This window comes from Ovis canadensis, chromosome 2, assembly GCF_042477335.2.
Source record: "Ovis canadensis isolate MfBH-ARS-UI-01 breed Bighorn chromosome 2, ARS-UI_OviCan_v2, whole genome shotgun sequence".
NCBI lineage: Eukaryota > Metazoa > Chordata > Mammalia > Artiodactyla > Bovidae > Ovis > Ovis canadensis.
Genome location: NC_091246.1, coordinates 216,200,022 through 216,226,871, shown reverse-complemented (window position 1 = coordinate 216,226,871; position 26,850 = coordinate 216,200,022).

Here is a 26,850-nt window from a genome sequence, read left to right as displayed (position 1 = left end):
CACTTGTCTTATTAAAAGTTTACAGGTATACTGTATTGGTGTTTTTCTTTCTGGCTTACTTCACTCAGTATAATCGGCTCCAGTTTCATCCATCTCATTAGAACTGATTCAAATGTATTCTTTTTAATAGCTGAGTAATACTCCATTGTGTATATGTACCACAGCTTTCTTATCCATTCATCTGCTGATGGACATCTAGGTTGTTTCCATGTCCTGGCTATTATGGTAATGATGACCCTGTATGCAAGACAGCAAAAGAGACACAGATGTGTAGAGCGGACTTTTAGACTCTGAGGGAGAGGGAGAGGGGGGGATGATTTGGGAGAATGGCATTGAAACATGAATACTATCATGTAAGAAACAAATCGCCAGTCTATGTTCGATGCAGGATGCAGGATGCTTGGGGCTGGTGCACAGGGATGATCCAGAGGGATGATGTGGGGTGGGAGGTGGGAGGGGGGTTCATGTTTGGGAGCTCATGTACACCCGTGGCAGATTCATGTCAATGTATGCCAAAACCAATACAGTTTTGTAAAGTAAAATAAAGTTAAAAAAAAAAAAGTTTACAGGAACATCATCACCAGAACTACAAGGACAGCTGCAAGAACAAAGGAGTCTGACAGCAAGAAGGTTGCAGCAAAACAACCACATACCCTCCCCTTTTAATATAAAAGAAGTCTGAATTCTAACTCAGATAAGATGGTTCTATGGGACAGTAGACCACCATTTTCTCGGTCAGCTGGCTCTCCAAATATAGTTGCTATTCATTGCCCTAAAAACTTGTCTCTCAACTTATTGGCCTGTCGTGTGGCAAGTAGTGCAGGCTTGAACAGTACTATTAATATGTCAAAATGTCTATAGAGCAGTTTATAGATCTACTGTATTTCTCCCAAAGAAGAACATAGCTAAGATATTACAAAAGTGTCAGAAACTGGTAAGGAAAGACATGAAAGCCAAGAACTTTGTAGCCAATGAATAAGTGTTTAATTTATAATCACATGGTATAAGCCACCTTTCAAGAATATAAAGTCCTTCCAGGGAAGTGTAATAGATGTTTTGTATAACTGTCATAACACTGTCATTTATTTCACTTGTAGTCTTCAATAATATGAAAAAAATATGTTCAGTTCAGTTCAGTTCAGTTGCTCAGTCGTGTCCGACTCTTTGCAACCCCATGAATTGCATCATGCCAGGCCTCCCTGTCCATCACCAACTCCAGGAGTTCACCCAAACTCATGTCTATCGAGTGGGTGATGCCATCCAGCCATCTCATCCTCTGTTTTCCCCTTCTCCTCCTGCCCCCAATCCCTCCCAGCATCAAAGTCTTTTCCAATGAGTCAACTCTTCCCATGAGGTGGCCAAAGTATTGGAGTTTCAGCTTTAGCATCAGTCCTTCCAATGAACACCCAGGACTGATCTCCTTTAGAATGGACTGGTTGGATCTCCTTGCAGCCCAAGGGACTCTCAAGAGTCTTCTCCAACAGCACAGTTCAAAAGCATCAATTCTTCAGTGCTCAGCCTTCTTCACAGTCACCATAGCCTTGACTAGATGGACCTTTGTTGGCAAAGTAATGTCTCTGCTTTTTTGATATGCTATCTAAGTTGGTCATAACTTTCCCTCCAAGGAGTAAGCATCTTTTAATTTCATGGCTGCAGTCATCATCTGCAGTGATTTTGGAGCCCCCCAAAATAAAGTCTGACACTGTTTCCACTGTTTCTCCATCTATTTGCCATGAAGTGATAGGACCGGATGCCATGATCTTCGTTTTCTGAATGTTGAGCTTTAAGCCAGCTTTTCACTCTCCTCTTTCACTTTCATCAAGAGGCTTTTTAGTTCCTCTTCACTTTCTGCCATAAGGGTGGTGTCATCTGCATATCTGAGGTGATTGATATTTCTCCCGGCAATCTTGATTCCAGCTTGTGCTTCTTCCAGCCCAGCGTTTCTCATGATGTACTCTGCATATAAGTTAAATAAGCAGGGTGACAATATACAGCCTTGACGTACTCCTTTTCCTATTTAGAACCAGTCTGTTGTTCCATGAAAAAAAAATGTACCTGTATATAATTCTAGGCGATGTCCAATAATGAGCAAGTTTCCAATTTCCATGATTTTTGCTTTCATGTTCATTGACTTGACAGTCAAAATCAGTAACTTAAAAACAAATTTTATTTTCACTTGCAAAACTTTCCTCCTGGTTCATTGTTCATTGTAAACTCCTGGGGTCACTTCTAGACAACTTTTCTTGGTCCCAGATGTGTCCATATGTGGGTTAAGTAAAATATTTTGTTTTACTAAATGCAGTGTATTTCCAAAAATGCCTGTAAAAGAGATATTGAGGTAGTGTCAGGCTGAGATTACAACTTTAATTTTATTCATGACTGAGTCTATAATATTTCATATAAACTTTTGAGAAAAATTTTGGCATCTTAAGTGTGGAAGTTTATCAAAAAGTGTTTATGAGTCTGCTCATAAGTGTTTATGAAATTGCTCATTTCAGTGAAAATAAACAGATGTATAATAGCACTGGGTTTAGGAGACTCAATTATTTCCCTCTGTGGCTCTAAAAACTTTGTTTTAACTCTCATCAATGTAAAACTCATTTCACTAATAATTAAAGTAGTACACCTGTTACTGCTGCTGCTGCTGCTGCTGAGTCACTTCAGTTGTGTCTGACTCTGTGCGATCCCATAGACGGCAGCCCACCAGGTTCCTCTGTCCCTGGGATTCTCCAGGCAAGAACACTGGAGTGGGTTGCCATTTCCTTCTCCAATGCATGAAAGTCCCTACAAGCTCATTACCTAGAATATTTTAAACCAGTTACTTTTCTTATTTGTTCCTTAATCAGTATCATGGGGATAACTACATAGAGTATTGTAGGAAATCTCAAAATGCTATTTAATATTTACTGCTTATTTACAATACTCACAAAATCCCATCATGTCAGATGCTAGAGATTTCATACTCAAGATAACCCCTCTACTCTCAGCTTCAAATAAATACTAAAACTGAGAGAAATCTTTATTTTATCTTCCAAAAATTGTGAAGGCCTCCTGTATACAAAAATATTTGACAGGAAGAATACGGAACAGTGTTAATAAAAGGAGCCAACAATAAGACAACCCATATAGAAATCATGTACTCCTTTTAATCTGTTAGCACTCAAGTCCAATTCCAGAGGTTCAAAGCTCTCTCTGAGTTTATATATAGAATATATAGCCAAGAGTGGACTATGGTGGCCATGAAGATGCACCACCCCGACCCCTTGCTGTAATGAGCGCAGCTGTGTGACTACTCTAGCTGCTGTCCCTCAGTATTTACCATCACGTTTTCGCTAAGACCCATCTTTCTTTACACTGCCTCCAGCCAAGGACTGAATGTAGAAAAAGTGTTAACTCAGATTTGTTCCCTGAAACATGGGATCCTCTGATGGGCAAACTTGGCTCCAAGATACTCCATCAACTTGACAGAAAACTCCTGAGAACTGTTTTCTACCTGACCTTATCTCCCCAGACTCCTGTCTAGATGGCAGACCTGCATCATGGCCTGAAGGTTCTCCCTGCCAGCTCTTGCTCCTCTAGCTTATCTTTCATATTTCCCCAAGTTTCACTCATGTTTTCCCAACAAATCTCTTGTACCTTTAATTCCATCTTGGTGTCTGCTTTTTGGAGGACCCAGCAGAATGCACGTCTCCACCTCCAGTCTCATAACACACCAATCCTCCTTTCATTTATTTACTCTGCCCCAGCAAGCAGAGTCTTCTTCACTGAGTTCCAAAAATTCAATTAATTATTTCTACCTCAGAGTCTTTGTGTAGAGTATCCTGGATTCCTGGTATACACTTCCTCCTCATAATCAACTAGCTAACTTTTCTTATTTCAGGTCTCAGTTTAAAGAAAACCATTAGGCAGACTTCCCATGATCATCCTATCAGAATAATACCACCATAGCTCAGATCACTATTTGTTTGCTTTAGATTCAACAAAATATTTATATATTTGAGTGTTTTGGTAGATTAAGTAAAAACTTTTCCTAACTGAATTTTGACTGTAAGTTCCATTCACAGCTATAGAGTTATTAAAGTCCTTTTAGGATCTTAACTTTATGCTGGTTTTATGGACTACCTAGGGATACTTGGAGATTTAAGTGCATTGAAATGTATATAGCATTGCTTCTTGAAAAATGTAATAAAAACTAAAATATTTTAATGTGCTTCTCAAGAGAAGGCTCTATTGCAACGGTATGGATGGAGGAGAAAGAAGACAAATCTGAAAGAGAAAACAACTTTTTTCAGTGACTCTCTTAACAATTTAATGGCATTCCCAATATCAACAATGGAAAACAGTATGTATCATATTTCAGTCTGTTGTGTTCAGTCACTAAGATGTGTCTGATGTTTTGCGACCCCATGGACTGCAGCATGCCAGGCTTCCCTGTTGTTCACTATATCCCAGAGTTTGCTCAAACTCACGTCCACTGAGTCAGTGATGCCATTCAACCATCTCATCCTCCGTTGACCCCTTCCTCCTGCTTTCAGTCTTGCCTAGCATCAGGGTCTTTCCAGCTCTTTACATCAGGTGGCCAAAGTACTGGAATTTCAGCTTCAGCATCATTCCTTCCAATGAATATTCAGCGTTGATATCCTTTAGGATTGATTAGTTTGATCTCCTTGTACTCCAAGAGACTCTCAAGAGTCTTCTCCAGCACCACAATTTGAAAGCATCAGTTCTTCAGCACTCAACCTTCTTTATGATTCAACTCTCACATCCATACATGATTACTGGAAAAACCATAGCTTTGACTGTATAGACCTTCATTGCAAAGTGATGTCTCTGTTTTTTAATATGCTAAGTTTGTCATAGCTTTCCTTCCAGGAGCAAGCATCTTTAATTTAGTGGCTACAGTCACCATCCGCAATGATTTTGGAACCCAACAATTACCTAGCTTGCCAAAGAGTGAGGAAATTATGAAAAGCATGAATTATGGGACATATGAAAAAGGAGTAAGAAGATATGGAGAATGGAATTTACAAAATTAATATATAACTTATGTAAGTCTCAGGAAGAAAATAAAGAAAATGGAAGAGGCACAATATTTTCAGTGATAACGCCTAACAGTTTTTCATACTTAATAGAAAACCCCGATTCTTTGATACAGAAAACAAATAAATCCTCACACAAACATATGAGAGTACAACTGCAGAACACCAAAGACAAAATGTAACTCCTGAAAGCAGCCACAGAGTAACAATGATATCAAAGAAATAACAGACCTAAAGCAAACTTCCCAATATCAACAATGGAAAACAGGAGACCACGGAAAACAATCTTCCAAATTAAGACAATTCTAGTATCACGTAGAATTGATACTCAGAAAAATAAACCTTTAATAATTAAAATACAATCCTTAATTATAGTTTAGATAAAATAGCATGGAGAAAATTTACCTTCAACAGACTCATGCATTTACCTTGAGTAGAATATCACTTAATAGGATAGCTGTAAACAGTGAGTCAGTTTGTTCAATGGAAAGTACTTAAAACCTTTACAAAATATTTTTAAAATAATGGCTAAATTGTAGAACTTATATAAAGAGCAAAAATGTTGTACAAAAATAATTTGAAGAACCCAGCTATCCATAAGAGTGGCTGGACAGAGTTGATAAACCTCCCAGGCATTATCTTTTTTTTTTTTTTTAAGTTCATCTTTTAAAAAAATTTTTAAATTGACGGATAATTGCTTTACAATGTTGTGTTGGTTTCTGATATACAACAATGTGAATCAGTCATATATATATATATATATATGTATATATATATATATATATATATATATCCCCTCCTTCTTGAACCTCCCTCTCAGCCACCCACCCCATCCCATTGCTCTAGGTTGTCACAGAGCATCAGGCTGAGCTCCCTGTGTTACACAGCAGCTTTCCACTAGCTATCTGTTTTATACATGGTAGTGTACAAATGTCAATGCCAGGTGTTATCTTGCTTTTACAACTCTGCAGGCTTGTAAGCTCCTTTGGTTGGTATGACAAAGGCTCTACAGGTTGTAACAAAAGACTCTCCTGATTGGTGAATGTACTTCCCAAACACTCCCACTTCGTGTCTCTTTTTGTATCAATAAAGCCAAGTAAGCCATTTTTTTTTCTGTTTGTTATCTAGCAACATGACATTATGGTTGTTTGCTAATACTAAAACTGGTTAATAGCTTACTGCTACTATTTCTATTAGTAATATTTTTAGTACTTTCTATCTTTTTAAAAATATTTTACTTTACAATTAGAGAAAAACTGTTATTTTAAAAATACATATTATCCCAGATCTCACACTTTTGAGAGTGACTTTAGCCAAGATTTTTAAACTTTAAGACTTGAGCTTTCTCATTTTTAAGATGAGAATCATATGTATTGAGGATATTGCTTAGAATGGTGTCTGGCCTGTAGCAGGTTTTATAAGCTGCTTTTACTTTTGTTAAAAATATTTCACTTTAATATATATGCAGCTCATACAGCTCAATATCAGAAGAACAAAAAGCCCAATCAAAAAATGGGCAGAAGACCTAAACAGACATTTCTCCAAAGAAGACATACAGATAGCCAATAAGCATGAAAAGATGCTCAACATCACTCACTCGTTATTAGACAAATGCAAATCAAAACTACAATGAGGTATCACTTCACACCAGTCAGAATGGCCATCATCAAAAAATCTACAAACAATAAATGCTGGAGAGGATGTGGAGAAAAAGGGACCCTCTTGCACTGTTGGTAAGAATGTAAACTGATACAGCCATTATGGAAAATAGTATGCAGAATCCTTAAAAAACTAGGCATAAATCTACCATATGACCTATCAAACCTACTTCAGGACATATACACTGAAAAACCACACAATCTAAAAGGCACACGTACTCCAGTGTTCATTGCAGCAATATTTACAATAGCCGGGACATAAAAGCAACCTAGATGTCCATTGGTAGTTGAATGGATAAAGGAGATGCAGCATGTAAATGCAATTGAATGTTACTCAACCATAAAAAGGAATGAATTTGAGTCAGTCCTACTGAAGTGGATAAGCAGAGAGCTTATACAAACTGAAGTAAGTCAGAAAGAGAAAAACAAGTATTGTATATTAACACATATATATGGAATCTAGAAAAATTTTACCGATGAACTTAGTAGAGAATGAACTCGTGGACACAGTGGGAAAAGGTGAGAGTGGGAGAAACTGAGAAAGTAGAATTGACATATATACACCATCATGTGTAAAACAGATAGTGGGAAGTTGCTGTATAACACAGGGAGCCCAGCCTGGCTTGCTGTGATGACATAGAAGGTTAGGATGGGGAGAGGGGCCAGAGGCTCCAGAAGGAGGGGAGATATGTATATATAAATATGGCTGATTTGCATTGTTGTAGGGCAGAAACAAACACAACATTATAAAGTAATTTCTACCAATTAAAAAAAAAGGTTCATTTTAAAATTTAAAACTACAGCCCACTCTGATTTCATTTAAGAAGATCTTACATTTCTTGTGAACAATTTTTAAAAGCAATTCTAAAAATGATTGCATTTATATTTTTATGTAACAGGAAAATACATTCATCTTAGTTGAATAAAATGCAGTCTATCATTTAATTTTTTCTGCAAAAACATACTCATGACATCAAAGTTTTTATATATAATATTTGTATATATATATGTATATATACCATCTGAGCCACCAAGGAAGCCCCATTATAGTCTTTTCACCTTGAAACTAATTTACTACTATCTCTAGAGTGTGTGCCAAGTCGCTTTAGTCTTGTCCAACTCTTTGCGACCCCATGGATTGTAGCTCGCCAGGCTCCTCTGTTCATGGGATTCTCCAGACAAGAATACTGGAGTGGGTTGCCATACCCTCCTCCAGGGGAATCTTGCCAACCCAGGGATCGGACCTGTGTCTCCCGCCGCTCTTGCATTGCAGGCAGATTCTTTACTACTAACCCATCAGGGAAGCCCATTATCTTTAGAGAGACTGCTGTAACTGATAGCTATAGTGAAGTTGCTCCAAAATCTTAGGCAGTAGACATGTTTCTCTCAGTAACTTTTAGAATACCAGATTACATCTGGGATGCAGTTGCCTCAGAGGCTAAAAAGTAGTCTCTTTTTCTCATAGATGGTTTAATGGTACTTGACACCAACTTTCTTTTAAAAGAAATTCTGTATTCTTAGAGATATGATAACTCTTCTTTTTCTTCTTCTTTCTAATAAACAATGCAAAGTACAGTATGATAGTTCAATTTGTCCTTTATTTTTCAATCAGGCTACTAGACTGACATATGATTTAATGTGACAGTGTCATGCAGTGATTTTCAGGAAAAATAACTTTTTCTCTGCAATCAAAAGCTACAAGAGGATTTAGGATCATCCATGCTAAATCCTCATTTGATTGCAGAACCAGGGAGATTGTGATTTGCCCAGGCTGACAAGGCCAGTTCAGTTCAGTCACTCAGTCATGTCCGACTCTTTGCAACCCCATAAATCATAGCATGCCAGGCCTCCCTGTCCACCACCATCTCCCGGAGTTCACTCAGACTCACGTCCATCGAGTCCGTGATGCCATCCAGCCATCTCATCCTGGGTCGTCCCCTTCTCCTCCTGCCCTCAATCTCTCCCAGCATCAGAGTCCTTTCCAATGAGTCAACTCTTCCCATGAGGTGTCCAAAGTACTGGAGCTTCAGCTTTAGCATCATTCCTTCCAAAGAAATCCCAGGGTTGATCTCCTTCAGAATGGACTGGTTGGATCTCCTTGCAGTCCAAGGGACCCTCAAGAGTCTTTTCCAACCCCACAGTTCAAACGCATCAATTCTTCGGCACTCAGCCTTCCTCAAGTCCAACTCTCACATCCATACATGACCACACAAAAAACCATACCCTTGACTAGACAGACCTTAGTTGGCAAAGTAATGTCTCTGCTCTTGAATATACTATCTAGGTTGGTCATAACTTTTCTTCCAAGGAGTAAGCGTCTTTTAATTTCATGGCTGCAGTCACCATCTGCAGTGATTTTGGAGCCCCCCAAAATAAAGTCTGACACTGTTTCTACTGTTTCCCCATCTATTTCACATGAAGTGATGGGACCAGATGCCATGATCTTCGTTTTCTGAATGTTGAGCTTTAAGCCAACTTTTTCACTCTCCTCTTTCACTTTCATCAAGAGGCTTTTTAGCTCCTCTTCACTTTCTGTCATAAGGATGGTGACATCTGCATATCTGAGGTTATTGATATTTCTCCCGGCAATCTTGATTCCAGCTTGTGTTTCTTCCAGTCCAGCGTTTCTCATGATGTACTCTGCATAGAAGTTAAATAAGCAGGGTGACAATATACAGCCTTGACGTACTTCTTTTCCTATTTGGAACCAGTCTGTTGTTCCATGTCCAGTTCTAACTGTTGCTTCCTGACCTCCATACAGATTTCTCAAGATCTCTGTTCATCTCTAAGGCAAACCATTCAATATCACAGTTATCCAACTCTATGCCCCAACCAGTAACGCTGAAGAAACTGAAGTTGAACGGTTTTATGAAGACCTACAAGACCTTTTAGAACTAACACCCAAAAAAGTTGTCCTTTCGTTATAGGGGACTGGGATGCAAAAGTAGGAAGTCAAGAAACACCTGGAGGAACAGGCAAATTTGGCCTTGGAATGCGGAATGAAGCAGGGCAAAGATTAATAGAGTTTTGCCAAGAAAATGCACTGGTCATAGCAGACACCCTCTTCCAACAACACAAGAGAAGATTCTACACATGGACATCACCAGATGGTCAGCACCGAAATCAGATTGATTGTATTCTTTGTAGCCAAAGATGGAGAAACTCTATACAGTCAACAAAAACAAGACCAGGAGCTGACTGTGGCTCAGCTCATGAACTCCTTATTGCCAAATTCAGACTGAAATTGAAGAAAGTAGGGAAGACCACTAGACCATTCAGGTATGACCTAAATCAAATCCCTTATGATTATACAGTGGAAGTGAGAAATAGATTTAAGGGCCTAGATCTGATAGATAGAGTGCCTGATGAACTATGGAATGAGGTTCGTGACATTGTACAGGAGACAGGGATGAAGACCATCCCCATGGAAAAGAAATGCAAAAAAGCAAAATGGCTGTCTGGGGAGGCCTTACCAATAGCTGTGAAAAGAAGAGAGGCAAAAAGTAAAGGAGAAAAGGAAAGATATAAGCATCTGAATGCAGAATTCCAAAGAATAGCAAGGAGAGATAAGAAAGCCTTCTTCAGTGATCAATGCAAAGAAATAGAGGAAAAGAACAGAATGGGAAAGACTAAAGATCTCTTCAAGAAAATTAGAGATACCAAGGGAATATTTCATGCAAAGATGGGCTCGATAAAGGACAGAAATGTTCTGGACATAACAGAAGCAGAAGATATTAAGAAGAGGTGGCAAGAATACATGGAAGAACTGTACAAAAAAGATCTTCACGACCCAGATAATCATGATGATGTGATCACTAATCTAGAGCCAGACATCCTGGAATGTGAAGTCAAGTGGGCCTTAGAAAACATCACTACGTACAAAGCTAGCGGAGGTGATGGCATTCCAGTTGAGCTGTTTCAAATCCTGAAAGATGATGCCATGAAAGTGCTGCACTCAATATGTCAGCAAATTTGGAAAACTCAGCAGTGGCCACAGGACTGGAAAAGGTCAGTTTTCATTCCAATCTCAAAGAAAGGCAATGCCAAAGAATACTCAAACTACTGCACAATTGCACTCATCTCACATGCTAGTAAAGTAATGCTCAAAATTCTCCAAGCCAGGCTTCAGCAATATGTGAACTGTGAACTTCCAGATGTTCAAGCTGCTTTTAGAAAAGGCAGAGGAACCAGAGATCAAATTGCCAACATCCGCTGGATCATGGAAAAAGCAAGAGAGTTCCAGAAAAACATCTATTTCTGCTTTATTGACTATGCCAAAGCCTTTGACTGTGTGGATCACAATAAACTGTGGAAAATTCTGAAAGAGATGGGAATACCAGACCACCTGACCTGCCTCTTGACAAGGCCAGAGGTGACCCCAAAGTCCATATCCCCACACTGATGCTCCTTTCTCTGGATTGTGCTGCCTTAAGTTAGCATTGTGAAGCCAGGTTGATGTAAGAAACATCAAACCCAAGACTTCCCTGGTGGTCCCGTGGTTACAAATCTGCCTGTTAGCATAGGGAATACACGTTCGATCCCTGGTCTGGGAGGATTCTCACATAAGCCCATGTGCCACAGCTACTGAGCCCATGTGCTGCACTTACTGAAACCCTCATGCCTAGAGCCTGTGCTCCACAGTAAGAGAAGCCACCGCAATGCGAAGCCTGCACATTGCAACAAAGAGTAGCCTCTGCTGTCAACAACTAGAGAAATCCCATGCACAGCAATGAACACCCAGTGTAGCCATAATAATACAACATCACACTCAAATTACTGTATGCTAGGCATAGTCCTAAGGCTTTAATTCATTTAATCCTCTATGAGATTAGTACTATTATTACTCTTATTGTAAAATTAAGGGAAAGAGAGTTTATCTAAGTGGCCCAAGACACCACAATTAGGAAACGAGGGGGTAGGAATTTCAGCGCAACCAAGTTGTCTCTAGAGTTCATCCTTTACAACATTTATAACAGAATCTAAAACTTTTGAAAATCTACAGAAGGTCTCATCCACTATACCACTTACCCTCAGTCACTGTTGTCAAGATGAGGTAGCCTTTTTCATTTATTTCTCCAGGCTGGTTCAATGGCTCAAAGCTATTCCACTTATTTCTTCCTCCCCCGAAGGCTGAGATCCTCTGCCTTTTAATCCTCAAATTAAATAAATACTGGGAACAAAGAAAGATGAAATAAAAGCATAACCAGGTACAATTAGTTCGGAATTTGTTTTGATATGGAACTTCTGAGTCAGTTTCTCACAGCCTCTTCCTTGTGTAGATGGGAAGCTGAGCTTCTTATAAAGCACCCAGGGAGTGATGTCCAGCAGGATATTAATTCTACAGATCAGAGATGAGAAAATGATTAGAGTCATTACTCTATAGAAAGTAATTGAAAGTGGATGTTCCTAATTAGTGTGGAAAGTGAGACCATAAAAATGATGTTATTAGAACCCTGAAGAACATCAACATTTTAACAAGAAAGGCAGTATAATACACACTGAAAAGAAACCTAAAAAGGAGTAACCAGAAAGTCTGGTAAAAGACAAGGAGAAAAGCCACATTATAGACACCAAAATATTCCAAGAAAAGGAGAGGATAGCTAAAAGAAGTCACGGATGATGTCTTTAAAATTAATTTTAGTAACAAGATGAGAACATAAGCCTGACTCATTGGGTGGTGAGTAAATTTTCTGAGGTATAATTTGGCATGGAAAATATTATTTTTTTTAATTTAAAAAAATTCCCAAATAAATAAGAATTAATGCTTATACAGACAATATCCAGAAAAATCAGTTACTTCAATGAAATAGCAAAGAGGAGAATTACTCTAATGACTCTGATTCTGCAAGGTCCCTACTTTAAAAAATGGAGGGCATTTGATTAAAATAATTAGTCAACTTTACCTATTTTAAACATAGCAACTACCTTGAAAGATGGTTGTTATTTTCCACGTTTTAGTCATTGAGGAAATCAACATTTAAATCAGTTGTCTGACTATAAAAAAAGGCCCTTGATTTTTCTAGAATTAATGTTACAAATAGGGGCTATCAATTTTCAGATAAACAAAAAACGTATGTGTTTTCAATGAAAATAATCACTTATCCAACTAAGCCAGCATCTCTATTTTATAGTTTACGTATATTCTTAGCATAGAAGAAGCTATTTCATTTTAGGGAATAAAAGATATAATGCATTCAGTCATTTTCTAAGTACAGGTTTTCAAAATATTCATTTGAAGCTCAAAACAGAGATGATTATACTTTCTTTGCAAAAAAACATGCACATTGAATATTATTGAATATTGTTTGCATAAATGTCTCAAAGTACTTCAGTTTTCTCATAAAAATGTTTTGGAAAGGAGGATGAAAGCTTTTGCCAAACTAATTTGCTAACTGATGTGGTTTACTCAGGCTAAATGCTGTGGAAAAACAGAACAGTTTTCTATTTGTTTTTATTTTTTTTTTTTTTTTTTTTTGTTTTTGTTTTTTTTTATTTTTAGTTTTTTATTTTTTACATTTTAAAATCTTTAATTCTTACATGCATTCCCAAACATGAACCCACCTCCCACCTCCCTCCCCACAACATCTCTCTGGGTCATCCCCATGCACCAGCCCCAAGCATGCTGCATCCTGCGTCAGACATAGACTGGCGATTCAATTCACATGATAGTATACATGTTAGAATGTCATTCTCCCAAATCATCCCACCCTCTCCCTCTCCCTCTGAGTCCAAAAGTCCGTTATACACATCTGTGTGTCTTTCCCTGTCTTGCATACAGGGTCGTCATTGCCATCTTCCTAAATTCCATATATATGTGTTAGTATACTGTATTGGTGTTTTTCTTTCTGGCTTACTTCACTCTGTATAATCGGCTCCAGTTTCATCCATCTCATCAGAACTGATTCAAATGAATTCTTTTTAACGGCTGAGTAATACTCCATTGTGTATATGTACCACAGCTTGCTTATCCATTCATCTGCTGATGGACATCTAGGTTGTTTCCATGTCCTGGCTATTATAAACAGTGCTGCGATGAACATTGGGGTACATGTGTCTCTTTCCATTCTGGTTTCCTCGGTGTGTATGCCCAGCAGTGGGATTGCTGGGTCATAAGGTAGTTCTATTTGCAATTTTTTAAGGAATCTCCACACTGTTCTCCATAGTGGCTGTACTAGTTTGCATTCCCACCAACAGTGTAGGAGGGTTCCCTTTTCTCCACACCCTCTCCAGCATTTATTGCTTGCAGATTTTTGGATCGCAGCCATTCTGACTGGTGTGAAGTGGTACCTCATTGTGCTATTTGTTTTTAAATCTGTGGGAATCGAACCAGTTTGCCCTAAGCTGTTGAGAGGAGGGAATTAGAGTGGAAGTTTAGAAAAGCTAACTTTAGAGAGTATAATCTTCTGTGCCTTTTAGGTAGTGTTAATACACACAACGGAGCCTGGTGGGCTGCCATCTCTGGGATCGCACACAGTCGGACACGACTGAAGCAACTTAGTAGCAGCAGCAGCAGCAGCAGCAATACACAGACAACACACACACACACATACACAGAGCAGCTTGTTTTCTGATGCGGTTGCTCGCTATCACTTGTATCTGGACCTTCTCTTCCTTTATCTCTACTGTCTCTGTCTTAATTATTTCCTCCTAGCAGTTTCTCCTTATTGTAGGACCACATCGTGAAAGGGAATCCTGGATGATCAATTTTGAGAGTTCTTAAGATCCATACTGCTGCGATTCCCTTATACTAAGGGCAAGCTGCTTGTTGCACATAGTATGGGAGTGAGCAGAACCCTTCCAGTTTCAACTGCTGTTCTCAGATTGGCGTGATACGCTTTCCAGTGGATATGTGTTGGCCTTCTTTGGTGGCTCAGACAGTAAAGAATCTGCCTGCAATGGGGGAGACCTGGGTTCAATCCCTGGGTTGGGAAGATCCCCTGGAGAAGAAAATGGCAACCCACTTCAGCAGAATATGCGTTGGCTTTTCTTTTGTGTTCCACTGTTTTACAGTTCATTAGAGACTACACTGATTTCTTTGCTGTTTTTTTTCTCTGGCTTATAAACTAACACAGTAAGTCTGTACCTGTCAGTGTTTCATCCTACTCACTTGGAATTTTTTGCAATGCAGTTGACACACAGCACTGTATAATTTAAGGTTTCCAGCATAATGATTAGACTTATGTAAATTATGAAAGCTTAGGGAACATCTATCTCCTATGGATGCAAAATGAAAGAAATAGAAAACATTTTTACTTGTTATGAGATCCCGTGGGATTTTCTCTGTTAACAACTTTCATATTTGGCATCAGTTCAGTTCATTTCAGTTCAGTCTCTCAGTCGTGTCCGACTCTTTGTGACCCCATGAATTGCAGCACGCCAGGCCTCCCTGTCCATCATCAACTCCCGGAGTTCACTCAGATTCACATCCATCGAGTCAGTGATGCCATCCTCTGTCGTCCCCTTCTCCTCCTGCCCCCAATCCCTCCCAGCATCAAAGTCATTTCCAATAAGTCAACTCTTCGCATGAGGTGGCCAAAGTACTGGAGTTTCAGCTTTAGCATCATTCCTTCCAAAGAAATCCTAGGGCTGATCTCCTTCAGAATGGACTGGTTGAATCTCCTTGCAGTCCAAGGGACTCTCAAGAGTTTTCTCCAACACCACAATTCAAAAGCATCAATTCTTCAGCGTTCAGCCTTGTTCACAGTCCAACTCTCACATCCATACGTGACAGAGTAGCTTTAATTATATTTATCATGTTGTACATTATATCCCTAGCATTTATTTACCTTATAACCAGAATTTTGTGCTTTTTGACTTCTTTCATCCAATCCTTTCCCCAGCACCTACCACTAGTAACCACAAATATAAGCTCTTTTTCAATGAGCTTGTTTATGTGTTTGTATGTTTTTGAAGAATAAATGACCTACATCACTATGTTAGTTCCTCTTACACAAGTGATTCAATATTTCCATACATTTCAAGAAGAGGTGGCAAGAATACACAGAAGAATTATACAAAAAAGATCTTCACGACCCAGATAATCATGATGGTGTGATCACTCACCTAGAGCCAGACATCCTGGAATGCAAAGTCAAATGGGCCTTAGGAAGCATCACTATGAACAAAGCTAGTGGAGGTGATGGAATTTCAATTGAGCTGTTTCAAATCCTGAAAGATGATGCCGTGAAAGTGCTACACTCAATATACCAGCAAATTTGGAAAACTCACCAATGGCCACAGGAATGGAAAAGGTCTGTTTTCATTCCAATCCCAAAGAAAGGCAATGCCAAAGAATGCTCAAACTACCACACAATTGCACTCATCTCACATGCTAGCAAAGTAATGCTCAAAATTCTCTGAGCCAGGCTTCAACACTATTTGAACCATGAACTTCCAGATGTTCAAGTTGGATTTGAAAAAGCAGAGGAACCAGAGATCAACTTGTGAATATACGTGGGATCATCAGAAAATCAAGAGCATTTCAGAAAAACATCTACTTCTGCTTTATCGACTACACCAAAGCCTTTGATTGTGTGGATCACACCAAAATGTGGAAAATTCTGAAAGAGATGGGAATACCAGACCATCTGACCTGCCTCCTGAGAAATCTGTATGAGGTCAAGAAGCAACAGTTAGAGAACTGGACATGGAACAACAGACTGGTTTCTAATTGTGAAATGAGTATGTCAAGGCTGTATATTGTCATCTTGCTTATTTAACTTATATGGAAAGTACATCATGAGAAACGCTGGGCTGGATGAAGCACAAGCTGGAATCAGGATTGCCAGGAGAAGTATCAATAACCTCAGATATGCAGATGACACCACCCTATGGCAGAAAGTGAAGAACTAAAGAGCCTCTTGATGAACATGAAAGAGGAGAGTGAAAAAGTTGCCTTGAAATTCAACATTCAGAAAACTAAGATTGTGGCATCCGGTCCCATCATTTCATGGCAAATAGATGGGGAAACAGTGGAAACAGTGACAGGTTTTGGACTCCAAAATCACTGCAGCCATGAAAGTAAAAGATTCTTCCTCCTTGGAAGAAAAGTTTTGACCAACCTAGACAGCTTATTAAAAAGCAGAGACATTACTTTGCCAGCAAAAGTCTGTCTAGTCAAAGCTATGTTTTTTCCAGTAGTCATGTATGGATGTGAGAACTGGACTATAAAGAAAGCTGAGTGCCAAAGAACTGATGCTTTTGAACTGTGGTGTTGGAGAAGACTCTTGAGAGTCCCTTGGACTGCAAGGAGATCAAACCAGTCCATCCTAAATGAAATCAGTCCTTAATATTCATTGGAAGGACTGATGCTGAAGCTGAAACTCCAATACTTTGGCCACCTGATGTGAAGAAGTGACTCATTTGAAAAGACCCTGATGCTGGTAAAGATTGAAGCTGGGAGGAGAAGGAGATGACAGAGTTTGAGATGGTTGGATGGCATTACCAACTCAATAGACATGAGTTTAAGTAAACTCTAGGAGTTGGTGATGGACAGGGAGACCTGGTGTGCTGCAGTCCATGGGATCACAAAGAGTTGGGCACGACTGAGCGACTGATCTGAAATGAACTGAAAATTTTCAAAATGATCACCATGGTGTCTATTTACCATCTGTCAATATACAAAGATGTTACATGATTATTGACTATATTCCTCACACTGTTCATTTCATACCCATGACTCATTTATTTTGTAACTGGAAGCTGACCCCTCTAAACCACCTTCACTTATTTCTCTCCTTCCCTCTCCCCTCCATTCTGACAAAGGCCTGCCTGTTCTCTGGATCTATGACTCTGTTTCTGTTTTGTCACATTTGTGCATTTGTTTTGTTTTTTAGGCTGCATATATAAGTGAAATCATTCAGTATTTTCCTTTCTGTCTGCTGTATTTAATTTAGAATAATACTCTCTAGGTACATTCATTTAGCAAATGGCAAGATTTCATGTTTTTTTTTTTATGGCTGAATAACAAATCTATTTCCATTCATCTATTGATGGGCACTCAATGGTTGTTTCCATATCTGGTCTATTGTAAATAATTCTGTAATTGATACAGATATGCAGTTATCTTTTCAAATTATTTTGTTTTCTTTGGATAAATACCCAGCAATGCAGTTGCTGGATTGTATGGTAATTCAATTTTTAATTTTTAAAAAACTTCCTTGAAGAAATACAGCTTTGCAACTTTGTGAAGTCATGATATTGTTTATGAAAATCTTTCACCATCTGATTGTGTGTTTATTTGCAATAATTTTTCACCAACAAGAAGAATGGGATATCTAACCTCAAAGGCACCAAAGTGAAGGCAGTTCCTGGAACTCTGAAATTACCTTCTGTGTGTGGACAGGAGAGAAATCCAGTAACTCAAAATTTAAAATAAAATCTAAAAATTTCATTTTTTTACTGGTTAGTTTTTGTAATTGATCAAAGTGCCAGATGCTATCACTTATTGTCCATTTTTTCTTGTTAGACTTTGAACTCAGAAAATGGTTAGGAGGTAATTTTTCTTTTTCAGTGCAGTTCAGTGTGCTACATTTGCAGAGTTCTTTGTAGTGTTCAAAGAGCCTTCTATGTTCTTATGTATTCTCTCATTTTCTTCTTAAATTTAATATGTGTGGTTTGTGGGACAGGCTTTATTTTCATAACAAAGAGCGAGTAAGTGTGGGGAGGGAGAGCATGGAGCAGAGAGAGGTTGATTAGGAGTGACTTGTCCCTGAATCACTAGCCTGGTTCACAATCAGGAGAACTCCATAGGGGCAGGTAATTTGATCTTTTTGGTTGCACATGTATTTCCAACGCTGAACAATACCTGGTACACAGTGGGTGCCAATAACTTTATTTGAGATTAATCAACGAACCTGATTAGAAGGAAAAATGGGAATAGAATTTAGTTCTGCAAAGTTTTCTGTTGCACTTTTTATATTGGCAAGAATTGTTCTCTGTTCTCATACTCCTCCAATTTCCCTCCACCTACTCTGGATTTCCCAGGTGGCTCAGTGGTAAAGGTTCAGTCCCTGGGAGGGGAAGATCCCCTGGAGAACTTCAGTATTCTCACCTGGAGAATCCTATGGACAGAGAAGCCTGGTGAGCTACAGTCTACTGGGTTGCAGAAGAATTTGCATAGGACTTAGCGACTAAACAACAAATTCTGGATGCAACTGTTGGGTTTGTGAAGATAAAACCAGTGAGCCTTCTCCTGGAGGCATAACCAGAATCCCAGCGTCAAAGTGATGAAGCAGGGAAAGAATGGACGTCTGTGGGGGACTCCTGTCTGAAAGACTAAAGCTGACACCCCTGAGTTCCCCAAGAATATCAGAAAAGAAGGTCCCCTGGGGCCCTCTGTACATAGGGGCTCTGGTGTGACTTTGCTGCTGGTGGCAGCAGTAGAAGGGGATTCTCTCGTAGAGGGAGGCCCCCGCGTCACCAGGCACGCAAGTGGTTGGGCTTGACCTGCACTCTGAGGCTGCCACCCTAACAGTACCTGCCAGTGACAGGATGCCTGCGGCTGGAGGATGGGAGGCCAAGTTCTCTTCCAGGACACTGAGGCTGTGCCCATGCTGGCCCTGCCACACCACAGACCCGGCTGCACCAGGCTTTCCAGGGAGGGAGGCGGGGCCTTCTGGGGGCGGGGCGGCAGAGCCTGTAGCCTGATGCCTCTGGCTGCTCTCAGAATGGGCAGGTTCAACTGTGAGAGCTCTGGGCGAATCAGCTCAGTTCAGTGGATCAGTCTCGTCCGACTCTTTGCACCAGTCTTTGTGATCCCATGGGCTTCTACAGGTCAGGCTTGCTCAACCAATTCCTAGAGCTTGCTCAAACTCAGGTCTATTGAGTTGGTGATGCCATCCGTCTCATCCTGTTGTCGCCTTCTCCTCCTGCCTTCAGTCTTTCCCAGCATCAGGGTCTTTTCCAATGAGTCAGTTCTTTGTATCAGGTGGCCAAAGTATTGGAGCTTCAGCTTAAGCATCAGTCCTTCCAGTGAATATTCGGGAACTGATTTCTTTTAGGATTGACTGGTTTGATCTCCTTGCAGTCCAAGGGACTCTCAAGAGTTTTCTCCAACATCACATTTCAAAACCATCAATTCTTCAGCGCTCAGCTTTCTTTATGGTCCAGCTCTCACATCCATACATAACTACTGGAAAAAACATAGCTTTGACTAGGCAGACCTTTGTTGGCAAAGTATTGTCTCTTCTTTTTAATATGCTGTCTAGGTTAGTCATAGCTTTACTTCCAAGGAGCAAGCGTCTTTTAATTTCATGGCTGCAGTCACCATCTTCAATGATTTTGGAGCCAAAGAAAGTAAAGTTTGCCACTGTTTCTCCATTGTTTCCCCGTCTATTTGCCATGAAGTGATGGGACCAGATGCTGTGATCTTTGTTTTTTGAATGTTGAGTTTTAAGCCAGCTTTTCCACTCTCCTCTTTCACCTTCATCAAGAGGCTCTTTAGTTCTTCTTCACTTTCTGCCATGAGGGTGGTGTCATCTGCATATCTGAGGTTATTGATATTTCTCCTGGCAATCTTGATTCCAGCTTGTGCTTCTTCCAGTCTGATATTTTGTATGATGTACTCTGCATATAAGTTAAGTAAGCAGGATAACAATATACAACCTTGACGTACTCCTCTCCCAATTTGGAACCAGTCCGTTGTTCCATGTCCAGTTCTAACTGTTGCTTCTTGACCTGCATACAGATTTTGCAGGAGACAGGTCAGGTGGTCTGGTATTCCCATCTCTTTAAGAATTTTCCACAGTTTGTGTGGTTCACATAATCAAAGGCTTTATCGTAGTCAATGAAGCAGAAATAGATATTTTTCTGGATAGATATTCTCTTAGATATCTATATAGATATTCTCTTGCTTTTTCTATGATTCAGCAGATGTTGGCAATTTGATCTCTGGTTCCTCTGCCTTTTCTAAATCCAGCTTGAATCTGGAAGTTCTCAGTTCACATACTGTTGAAGCCTAGCTTGGAGAATTTTGAGCATAACTCTGCTAGCGTGTGAGATGAGTGCATTTGTGTGGTAGTTTGAACATTCTTTGGCATTTCTTTTCTTCAGGGTTGGAATGAAAACTCAATATGCAAAATTTGCTGGCATACTGAGTGCAGCCCTCTTACAGCTCATCTTTTAGGATTTGAAATAGCTCAGCTGGAATTCCATCATCTCCACTATCTTCGTTCATAGTGATGCTTCCTAAGGCCCACTTGACTTTACTTTGCAGGATGTCTCATTCTAGGTGAGTCATTTCACCATCATGGTTATTGGGTCATGAAGATCTTTTTTGTACAGTTCTTCGGTGTATTCATGCCACCTCTTCTTAATATCTTCTGCTTCTGTTAGGTCCGTACCACTTCTGTCCTTTATTGAGGCCATCTTTCCATGAAGTTTTCCCTTGTTATCTCTAATTTTCTTGAAGAGATCTCTAGTCTTTCCCATTCTATTGTTTTGCTCCATTTCTTTGCATTGATCACTGAGGAAGGCTTTCTATCTCTCCTTGCTAGTTTTTGGAACTCTGCATTCAGATGGATATATCTTTTCTTTTCTCCTTTGCCTTTCACTGGATGCAGTGGGAGTAACAGCAGCATCTTGCTTTCTTCCTTTTCTTCTTTGCCTCACTCTTCTCTTCCTCCTTGTCTTCCTCTCCCTCCATTCCTGCCTCCCCCTTTTATTTTCTGTTTCCTTTCCTTTACACTGTTCTCCAAGTCTCGAGTTCCATCTGATTTGCCCCTAAATGAGAGATCTGTCACCACTTCTGCCACTGTACCAGATGTTTTACACCTCCATTTCCTGGATCTCTATTGTGCAGTGGGAACCTCAGCTGGGAAAAGATGGGAGAGAGGTCTCCTTGTTTTAGCAACTCACCCAGGTGGGCTGAGCTACTGGCCTCCTCCTGGCAGAAGCATCAGACTTGGCCTCTCCATGTGGCATCACAGAGGTTGGTACTGGGCTCTAAGGGCTTCCCAGGTAGCTCAGCAGTAAAGAATCCACCTGCCAGTGCAGAAGACATGGGTTCCATCCCTGGTTCAGGAAGATTACCTGGAGAAGGAAACGGCAGCCCATTCCAGGTTCTTACCTGGGAAATCCCTTGGACAGAGGAGCCTGTTGAGCTACAGTCCATAGGGTTGCAGAGAGTCAGACAAGACTTGGTGACTGAACAACAACTGGACTCTAGAAGGAGAGGGTTCAGTGTTGTCAAGGACTACCTTAAAACACCAGGTATTACTGTTACCTGAGATAAGAACATAAAGATATGCACAGATGAAGTAAAGTGAAGTGAAAGTTGCTCAGTCGTGTCTGACTCTTTGCAACCCCATGGACTGTAGCCCATGGAACTTTCCAGGCCAAAAAACTGTAGTTGGTAACCTTTCCCTCCTCCAGGGGATCTTTCCATCCCAGGGATGGACCCCAGGTCTCCTGCATTGCAGGCAGATTCTTTCCCTGCTGGGCCACAAGGGAAGCCCAATGCACGGATGATGGGATGGGAATTTGAGGTGAAGGAAACTGACCATGACCTGCTCATTGTGGAGTGAGGAGAGCTTTGTCACTTTCAAATAGTTTTCCCTGAACCTGCTCTAGAAACAATTTGAAAGCTAAGATATATAAATATTCAGATTTCTAAAATTTAAGAAAAATCAAGTTTGATGTGAGTGGAGGATGGAGCATGAAGCAATAAGAATGGAAGAGTTTTATCCTTTTCTGAATTTTAGTCTTTTCCCCTTTATTTTTCCTTGTTTGTTAAAATGAAAGAAACAATTATCCATACCTCGTTTAATCCATTTTTCTCCTTTTTAAAGGTTGTTTCAGAATTGCTGTGCTGGCTGACTTCTTTCTTCCTGTCCTTTTTGGGGAAATTTGATAAAAAGTTTGAGACTGTGTGTATAAAAGGGCAAGAGTGTGGATATGCTGCGTCCTGGAAGGGAAAGTTCTCCTTCCATGCATGCGTGCATCCTATGGGATCCAGTTCTCTGGGGAACCATGGCTAACACAGATGCTGTTCTAGATTGCTGCTGTTTAGTCACTAAATCATGTCCAACTCTTGCAGCCCCGTGAAGTGTAGCCCACCAGGCTCCTCCACCCATGGGATTTCCCAGACAAGAATACTGGAGTGGATTGCCATTTTCTTCTCCAGAGGATCTCCCTGACCAAAGCATTGAATCTGAGACTCCTGCATTAGCAGGCAGATTCTTTACCACTGAGCCACCAGGGAAACCATGTGCTATATCATATGTGATCAACTTTATAACCACCAGTCGTTTCATTCTAAGTCCTGGAGCTGTGTTTCTCAGAATCTCTTCCCTATTTGCCTCTGGATGGTAGTTTGCCAGTGACAGAAACTCCTGAAAAATTTGGAATGTGGAAGTGAAGAAGAAACAACCATTCTCAGGAGACTGGGGTGCCCAAACACGGTAGCTTCCTAGATGTCTGACGGAGTAATAGAGCTGTGTGGCCAGGGCCTCTGGACTTTCCCAACAGCAGTGACCCACCCCCCCACACACTCAGTCCAAAGTCTAAGAGTATTGCTGACTGATTTTCCAACCATCCAGCCTCAGTATTCCAAACCTTTACTCCCTCAGGAACTTCATCATTTAACTAAGCACTTATTAACATTTAACTAAGCACATATAACTAAGCACCTATGTTAACCCCTTCTCCATTATACTTACAGCATTTCTATTCTTCTTGTGAAACCCTGAGTGATACATATTTAGAATGTATGGCATGGAGCAAAAGTACTTGAAAAGCTAGATTGATCAAGTACTGTGTGTCACTTGCTCAGTCATGCCGGACTCTGCTACCCCATGAACCGTAGTCAGCCAGGCATCTCTGTCCATGGGATTCTACAGGCAAGAATATTGGACTGGGTTGCCATTTCCCTCTCCATGATTGAGTACAAAGTGCCTCCAAATATTGGCAGAATATCTCTAACAATGACTTCCCTTAAAATCTGAATTTCTCCACTATCACTTTTGTGACATACGTGTGTGTATTTTGTCCCTGGCATTCTGCTCATTAGTAATCTTCGAACATTTAAAATATGAAATACATTGCTCACAGTGACAATTCTTATTTAGTGAGGAACTATCTGAATCACCACAAAATGAAGTTGTATGCTATACAATTTTATTAAGTATATGCTTTTGTGTCTGATTTCCTCTAAGTTAGGAATCCAAATCTAGGCATTTAGGTCGCTTTAAGAAATGATAGTATTTTTATTAGTCAAACTGTCTCACTCTCTAAACACACTAAATAATACAAAAGAAATACTGAACAGTTTTTGTGTTTCCAGATTTTTAGAATCCAGATATTTATGATCAAGTATATATTATTCTTTCATGTAGAGAATTTTAATTTGATGAGTTGCATATAGAAAGTTGCATTTTTTCCTTTTAAGAATGAATCAGTATTACATTACTTCTCGTTTCATATTTCAGGGAAACTTGTTCTGGGATGGAAAGAGTGATAGAGTAGGAAAAGTTTAGACTCATTACCATCAGGTGACCCTGTTACTCAAGGTGTTTCTGCAACTGATACTTTCTGTGATAGAAATACTTCTGCCATGCATGACCCATTCCAAGTTGACAATATTTTAACAACAAGCGCACAAATTCTTAACAGTTTATCAGTCAGTCTCCTGAGGCTGTTTGAACCAGCTCCAGCATGTCACTGTTACCTCTGATACCCTGCAGAGTAATTGGAGGGGCAGAGGCACAAGGAAGAAAAACGAAAACATTTTCAGAAGTCTCCCAGGGTTCCCATACTCTCAGCTGTAGAAATTTAAAACAAAGAATAGAAAAACAAAACCAGTTCTGGGGATAAGGAAGTCCTTTGGTTTCCGACACTGAAGGCTGATATGTCCAACGCTGATTCTGAGGGTCTCAGTTTACAAAGAGGATGGGACCCGAGCTCTCTCCACATTCCCTAGCCACTCTTGGAGCCAGTGAAGTCTAAGCATGGAAAGACTATCATGTGTATCAGAAACGTGGTTTCAGAACCAAGATCAAAGTTTTAATTTAGTAGAAAATTAAAATCCACACAAAGAACTCCACATCTCAAAGTCGTGGCATCTGTTCAGGGGTCTCTTATTAACTATGTTCAGCTTCACTCTTAGTCATTAGGTCTAAAGATAAAACTGGAGTCTCTCTTTTAGCATTTCCTTTTAGTTGTATTTTATTAGGGTCTATAAAGTTATCTGAACATTTAAAATTAGTAAAGGAACATTGAATTGAAATATTTTTCTTCAGCAGAGCCAAGTTAGAAATGGTTTTCTCCCAGTCTCTTTTGGGATAGAATGGTGCATATTCACTAATCATTTTGGCTTAATGATTACATTTTGAGGTTTTTTGTTGTGTTCTGTTTTATTTAGTTCTTACTGAACCCAGAGCATTTCCATCATCGTCTCCACAGATGATGGAAATGGAAGCAAAGAAGACATGTCCATTCTGGCCTGGAGCCACCACTGTGTGGTAACAAATACTCTGGATCTTCTCTGTAGTAAACCTGTGACTAGAGATGCTGGGTCTTCCGGATAGAAATGTGTGTCAGATGAACTGCACCGTCCTTGCTTAAGAGAGTCCCAGTAAGAGACTGACTCTACTGAATCCAGTCACTTCAGCCTATTAAGGGACAAGAGACTGTCAAACAAACCCATCTGAGATAAAAGACGAGTACTATAAAAATTAGTAAATTAGAATCTTACTGTGCCGTAATTCAACAATATCTGTGGAATTTAAAAAAAATACCCTTTGATTCCACCAAATGGAAGATGTTAACTACACAAGTAATCAAATAATCAAAAACCTCTCTAGCAATGTGAGTAGGTGGAACAGGTGCAATTTAAGCCTATTTATCAAAGTGTCTACCATCAAATTTTAATGCTCCAAAATGCTGTCAAAAATGAATTATTGGAAGTACCATATGTTACATTAGTGTGATGTTTGTAAAAGAATTGTGAGAGAAGTCTGAGTTCATGAAGAAAAATAAAAAATGCAAATTTTTTTATATTGCAAAAGAAAAATATGCTCATGTATTTTTCAAATACATGACAAGTATATTGGTCATATCTCAGAGCTTTAGGAAAACCTTCATAAGAAATAGGAAATGAAATCTGTTAAAATATGTAACATACAATGAAAAAAATTGAAACATCAAAGTAAAATGTACTTCGTTAGTTTTTCAAAATTATTTCAAAGTTCGTAAATTATCTATGGCTGTGTAAAAAAGTATTCCATATTTACTGGTGCAAAACAATATTTTCATTATACTCATTGTTCTGTGGGTCAAGAGTAAGAATAACTTGACTCTGAGGCCTTAGCTGGGAAGTCTGAAAGGCTAAGCTTACTTGATAGATGGTGACTGGAAGAATACGGTGCTGTTTTCACTCATGTTTCAGGGTTCATGATCAAGTATATCATAGATCTCAGGTGAGCTTTCAGATAGAATATCTGCTTGTGGTCTTTCTCTGTGGTCTCTCTGAGTGGCTAGTTTGGGTTCCTCACAGCATGCCCAAGTGGCTGCTAAGAGCAAGGCTTCTCAAGAAGCAAACCTAGATGCATGGCATTTTTATGATCAACCCCCAGAAATCATCACACAGTGTTTCTTCTCCCCTCTGCTCTTGGCTGAGGTCACAAAAGTCCAGCAGGTTCAGAGTGGATGGAAAAAAAAACCGAGCCCTTTAGAGTAGGAGTGTAACAGTCTCATTGTAAGAATAGCATATTGGGTGGAAATAAGATCAGCATGATCATCTTTTGGAAATACAACCTACTGCAGTCTTTCCCATGAGCATGCAGCAATTCACCTCTCTCCCGTGTGAAAATACACCTATGTGTTACTTCCATAGTGTCCCCAGGACTCATCCAGTTGTGAAAAGTTTTACTTTTATACCACATAGGTCCGGGCTCTTACTGAAAAGACAAACCACAGACTGGCAAAAAGTATCTGCAGTCAAATATGTAAGTCGTTTTTGTCCAAAATATGAAAGAACATTCAAATCTCAGTAAGAAGAAAACAAAAGCTCACCCTTCTCCCCAAAAATGGGAAAAAATATTTAGACAGACACTTACCTAAGAAGAAATGTAGATAGCAAATAAGTACATAGGAAGATCCTCAATATCTTTTGTTATTCAGGGAAATGCAGATTAAAACTATATTGAGGTATCACT